The sequence below is a fragment of the Chiroxiphia lanceolata genome, chromosome 16 (assembly GCF_009829145.1).
Source record: "Chiroxiphia lanceolata isolate bChiLan1 chromosome 16, bChiLan1.pri, whole genome shotgun sequence".
NCBI classification, from domain to species: domain Eukaryota; kingdom Metazoa; phylum Chordata; class Aves; order Passeriformes; family Pipridae; genus Chiroxiphia; species Chiroxiphia lanceolata.
This window is the reverse complement of record NC_045652.1, coordinates 5481554-5487943: the sequence shown is the minus strand read 5'-3', so window position 1 is coordinate 5487943 and position 6390 is coordinate 5481554. Positions and strand designations below refer to the sequence as shown.

Here is a 6390-nt window from a genome sequence, read left to right as displayed (position 1 = left end):
AGCTGAGCTGGGCAACAGAATAAAGACAGGGAGTTAAAAGTGACCACTACTTTTGGCCACTTAATTTTCAGACAGATGAACTCTGAGCACAGCTCACAACCAGAAATGTGCCACAGGTTTAAGAACATGAGAAGGAACACTTCTGACCTTCAAAGCAGAACCTTGCCAAAAATCACACTCCAACAGAGACCCAGCAGGACATCACAGTCATGTAATGCAAAGATTTACAGTGAGGCATTTAAAAAGCACAACAGGGATCCCATCCCAGACCCACAACAACCCCCACAGGGAACCAGGCACTTTGCACCAGCAAGGAAAACCTGCAAAATTATGCTGTTGATACACTTTGCTGGATTGAAAGAGAATTACAAATGTTATCTGCTCCACTGGAATATCAAAAAGGAAACCCAGCCACAGTTCCAATGAGAAACAACAGATAAATACCTTGGCAGTCATCCAGTGAGGGTGCAGCTTGGGTTCATCCACGGAGAGGCAGTGGTAGAAAACTTCAGGCATGAATCCGATTTTCAATTAGTCATAAACCAATAAAGCAGCATCTGGGGGGAAAAAGCATCAAAAAGTTTTCTTCTGCAAACAGAGTTCACCATGACTGGCCCCACAGAGTCCACTGCCTCTGCCAAGCCCACACAGCAGCTCTCACAAGGATGAACAAAGTAATTAGTAACACAGGTTGACAACGTGAAGGTAACAGGTCAGAAAAAATGCTCCAGAGCACATTGTAGGGACTGGTTTGCTTCACCCAGCCATCACATCCTGGGAGCACTCACACAAGACCAGGAGCTAAGCATTCACCCACTTTCCCTCCTTGAATACTCCTATAGAACTTCAAACAATAACAGCTTACCTACTACCTCTTTGTAAGCCTCTTTCTGAGCAGCTGACTACCTTGACTCCCTTCTTTATAAGCCCCACAGGAGCTCAGTGCTGCTCATGTGGCCCCTCCCTTCCCTTCCAGGGTTTGGCCCCCACCCCAGCTGGGACACACAGGTGGTGCTCGATCAATGCATGGCTCCAGAGGGGAATTTTCACCTCCCTGATCACAAAGTGAAGTAGCCTGGGCTGATGATCAAACCTGAAGTGCTCCTTCTAAAGTGAAAAAAAAAAAATCTTTGCACACTGCTGCTCTAGTGAAGGGGTTGGCAGTAATGGCATAGGATAACAAGGAAGAGAAGGAAATCTACAGGCAGCTACAAATGATGGTGAACCCAGTAAGAACCTAAAAATCTGAGGGATAGGTTTGTCCTGAATAGGAATAAGAAGGGAGTAAATAGCCTGTCCTGTCAAGCATCCTTGATGTCTGGGTACTAATGCAAGAATTAATAAACAACCAAAATTCTGTTTACGTGAGGAAAATGGAGGGTAGTGATTCAAACAGGAAAGGTGCAGTGCTTTGATGTGTGGTTTAGCCCTGTTAACAGAAAGGCTGAAGAAATGTCAGGATCATTAGTGATTGGTTTGGAGCAGGAAGATGAACCAGATGGCCCCTCCACTGCCCTGTCTGTGAACAGTGTTGGTTTACATAGAGTCTGGATTTGCTAGCACTAAGCCAACTAAAAAAAAAAAAAAACCAAACCAGTACAAAAAGCCCACAGCTTTGGGGCATTTCATGGGCTTTATGGCATTTGCACACAGAGAGGTTTGTTCCAGCATTTCTTTCAATTTGGGAATATTTACACTCTGGACTTGCAGATGTTCAGTGCCACCTTCGACACTTCTGTCTAGCCTTGCTATTCATAGAATAGTCTCAAATCTTACTAAATTTGCTTTCCCTTTTATGAGTTTGAACTTCTCATTTTTATTCTGTCCACTCTAGTATAAAACCACAATTAAAGATTTCTGATATGCTTAGATAAAGCAGTCGTTATTTTTATCATGTCCCCTCCTTTCCCAAACAAGCGTGGCTAATCTTTTCAAAGCAAGCATGCCTAATCTTTCCAGGCTCTCTTCAAGGCAGTGCATTATCATGACCCAATTATTCCCCCAAAAAAGATAGCTAGAAAATTTCTATCAGGGTGATTTGCTCACAGAAAATGCCGTTATAGCAAATACGGAAAAAGCCTTCGTATCACTTAGAATGGTTCTGTGCTGAGAAAATTCACATCAAATATTTCCTGCTCTATCAGCTTGTTGAGATCTTGTTTGTTGCCCCATTCTGTTCCTAATTGGATAAACACAGAGCTGCATTAACTGTTGTACAGTGCCTGGGAATTGTACATTTCAGCAGGGCAAACACTACTGGTTTAGTTTTCATTTTCTGACTTTCGCTTTGAATTCCCCAGATAAACAAAAGTAAATTTCGTTTAATGTCTTGAAGTTGACTGAAGAGAAAAAAACCTGAGCAATCCATGCCATTCACCTCTGCACTTCCCCACCAGGCTGAATGGAGGGGATCCAATCCCACTGGTCTGTCCATGGAAAACAAGGTGTTACCCACTGACAAGCTCTCTGCTTGGACAGGAATAAGATGTTGGGCCCAATAATCCTTGTGGGTCCCTTTCAACTCAGAATATTCTGTGATTCTGTTGAAAGGTTTCAGCAGAGTTTTGATCAACTTGGTCAACTTGAAAGATTTTCAAATTGCAGTGAGTAAATTTGGGATTATTTCTCAGTTTCCCAGTGTTCTGACTTTAAACTAGGCATATTGCAAAAAAACCCAATAAAAGCCACAAACAAATAGACACTCTTCTGAAGTCACTTCACCCCTATAAAATTGTTGTGACATTAATGAAACTGCCTTCTGGAGAGACTAGAAAGTTTGACATAAAGCTTTCCAACCTCGAAACAACATCAGGGTTATGTTAAAGATAAATTTTCCCATTTTCAAGGCACAGCCTTCTGTGGGAGACCCAGCTCCACGACTCACCCCCAGGCACTGCAATGGTCTCTCTCCATCCATGAAAAAGGAATGTACCTTTTATCCTGAGCACTGAATGACCATTCACTTTGCTGAAATGTTATTTCTTTTTATAACTGTGCAACAGCTTAAAAGAGGGATGAAAGAGGAGAAGGAGCCCAGTGCTGTCACTTCGGAAAGCTTTTATTGTGATCAACCTTACAGCGCTTTTTGTTGTACAATACAAAGAACGTTTAATCTCTCCTGGCTGGCACATTCCCTCCAGGGTTTTACTCCTGACAATGGGAGCTTTCACTTTGACCATGGATAAAATAGTGTCAAACCCCATTGCAGGGCACTGCTTTGACTCTGGATACATTTGGGAAATTCTAAAGAATCAATGACTTCATGAGATGAGGGGAAAAAATAGGATTACTATTGGAGAGGGCTCATATATTTCATACATTTTGCTTCCCATGAATACCACCATCTCTAAAATGCCATTCACTTTGCTGTTGCAAATACTTGCATGGTTTGTTGTTTCAATGATTAAAAAAAAAATAAGAAATAAGATTTCCATAACACTTGGTCTTCATAAATCTCTGGATGTGCAGTCTCAGGGCACTCCAGGTAGGAAGGGAGGAGGCAACAGAGATACTGGAGCAGAGCCACTGAGCCAGTGTTTGGAAGTGCTGAGCTATTTGCAGAACTGAAATGTCAGCTTTTCCTTCTTTTTTTTATGTTGGTTTAAAGGGAAGTGAAACAGTTTGTACATAACAAGCTTTTGCCTGGGTATTTTCTAAAGCTTAGGCCAAATTCAACCTCTGAGTTTTGGCAAAGGTTACTAGAGAGTTATAAAGCAAGAAGTTCCTCTGTACTTCCATATTTGTGCCAGGCCTACAGACTGACAGATGGAAACTCCCCAAAAGGATTTGGGTCCGTACACAGAGAGCCAAACAAGTGATTTCCAGCTGGATGACTTCAGTTGGGAGAAGCAAACAGCAAACAAGAAGTGTAGGTCTAGAGAAGTCCCATGAAACAACATAAACTCATGCATCTTGTTACATAAATTTCTCTATGGTTTCCACACTAAAGGACATTTCAGATAAACATCCAGATTGAATCTCCATATCCAATGGAAGCCAAAGTTAAACTTGAATTTTCAGGCTCTGCCAGAGTGGCATATAAAATAGTATCAGAGACAGAAAAGTAAATGTGTTGGGTTGTGTTACCAGTATTTGTGCAGCTCCTGGTGAGGTTAGTGGAGAGGGTCCCAACAGGTCCTATGGAAAGACTGTCATCTTCACAACACTGTCCTGCAGGTCAGAGAGAAATGCTGCCACTTTTCTACCTTGTGTGGGACAGTCCTGCACTGTGAACAGCAAATAAACAGGGTGACAGTGGCATTAGACAACCCAGTGGCTGAAAGGTTTTGGCATAAACTGGTCAGGAAACATTTCTGCTTGTGTCACACACAGGGTGTCAAAGCCAAGCATGCAATGGTCTAGCAGCATGCAAATGAAAAAAATAGGTTATAAAATAGGTCCAAAAAAAATCCCTTATACTGACTACCTTCTCATTAGTATTTTGATCAATCCTGATTGTGATCCTGATGAAATAAAGAAGAAAGAATAAGTAGACATAAGAGAAACCGTGTTGGATAAGCTCTCATTGCTCTGATAGGTACTAGATAGTAAAGAATCCATCTTGGAGAAACTTTGAGAGTCTGGAGTTCTCCCATCTGCTAGAGATGTTTCTTAGTCTTGAGTTAGATATAAATGCAGAAGGCAGGTCACACTTATGCTGCTGCTCTGTAACCTTCCAGATGATAGGTAATTACTCATAAAAGTGTCCTACAGATGCTCCAGGGATCCATCTGCACATGTCTGCCTGAGAGTTGTTGGTTCTGGATGAGTTCAGAAGGGACCAGAGCTATGTGAAGAGAGACAGAGTTAGGGGATGCTTAGTAATTCAGTTTTGCAGGCTCTGAATGGAAAATAATAAAGCAATGATAAGGTGGCTCGTATTATGATGACAGCATTTTTGGAAACCAAATACTTGTACAGCCACGGACAAGCAGGCAGCCCACCTCCAGCTCCAAGACAGCATCACCTATGGCCACTATGGGGCTGAGACCCACTTGGCCACCCTATAAAAAATTCCACCACCCCTTAACAATACATCCCTGGGCCTCGTTATCTTTTTTTCTGTGGAAGGGGCATTTGTTTAAGCATCCATCCCCAGTCTGCTTTGTCACAACCGAAGCCCACCGTTGTTTGCCCATCCCCTGTGGCAGTGGTGACCACCCTGGTTACTGCTAGAATTCAGCTCTTCCCTGTGCTGAGGTGGGCACAGGCTGCACCCCCTCAGCAGATGGGCTGGGCTGGCACAGCCTGCAGGGAGTGGGGAGTGAGATGCATAAGGTGTGTGGAGGTGGGAGCACAGAGCATTCCATCGTCTGGTTTGACTGACTGGAGACAACCGGGGAAATAAATGATGCCCAAAATCATCCAGCATAAGTTAGGCCACTATACTGCCTTCTCTGAAATTAGTAGTGAGGCTTGCAATTAATTCAACACAAAGAGGCTTCTGCACTGACCATCATTTCTCTGCTGCTGGAGAGAACTGCTCGGCAATTTTCTGGGGAAGGAAAACTCCGTAGCTGAGACAAAGCACGAGGGTGGGCAGGCAGTTGTGATAAAACCACAGGGAACCAGCACAGGGAAAATGAGAACCATGTCATGCAGGACTCAAAAACTGAATAAACAGGTTATTTTTACAAGCTGGAAATGAATATATAACGCCAGGGATGAGGAAAAATGCAGCAAGTAACACCATTTGCAGCTCAGCATATTCCATTGCTATTAAAAATAAAAAAAAAAAAAAGAAAGGCAATGAAAGCAGATGGGAATAGCACAACCAAAGCACCTCAGAATTTTATTAAACCACAGGAGAAGCGTTTTGAGAAGCAGAGACAGGACTGTGGTATCTGTACTTACATATTCTGCCTTCTGCATTCCCCTTGGTAATGGAGATGTGACCCTGTAATCTGCTGCAGAAGTGCTGGTCATTTTATATTGCCATTAAGATGCAGAATGAGAGCTGCTCTTGCTCTTACTAGGACACTCAGACAATTTTTCTTTCTCAGCATTTTCAGCCAATCCACACTATTGGACTGGTGCGTTTTTTGTCCCTCAGCCTGGGAAAAGTTGGACTGATTCCTCTGAGAAGTAAGAGAGCAGGTATTCATTATCATAAGGTGGATTTGTAAAAGTTCTGGTTGGCTCAGCTCTTTTCCTTCATTTTTCAGCTCACACCAAGTCCTCAGATCTGTTGCAGCTTATCCCATTGCCTGGAATAGCACATTATTCAATATTATTAAGCATGGCCAAGATGATTCTTCATATTTAAAAAAAGCAGCAGAAAGTGATGATCATCTGAGAAAGCATTTCTTCACTTGAGTTTTATGAGTTGCAACAGAAAGTTCTGCAATGAACCACAGCTCTTTGTCACTTGGAATAGTTCTGATATTGTTG

General features: G+C 42.6%; 1 long non-coding RNA gene across 2 annotated transcripts; it reads right to left on the bottom strand.

The window, feature by feature from the left end:
• Positions 1-450: 450 nt before the first annotated feature.
• LOC116795067 lies at positions 451-5956 on the bottom strand. Of its 2 annotated transcripts, none has more exons than XR_004359960.1 (3): positions 5854-5956; positions 4087-4226; positions 451-557 (listed from the first exon to the last, which is right to left on the bottom strand). It is a non-coding gene; the product is annotated as an uncharacterized LOC116795067 (long non-coding RNA). The 2 variants fall into 2 exon arrangements; XR_004359959.1 differs by lacking the exon at positions 451-557 and adding an exon at positions 1050-1104.
• Between the last annotated feature and the right edge of the window lie 434 nt (positions 5957-6390).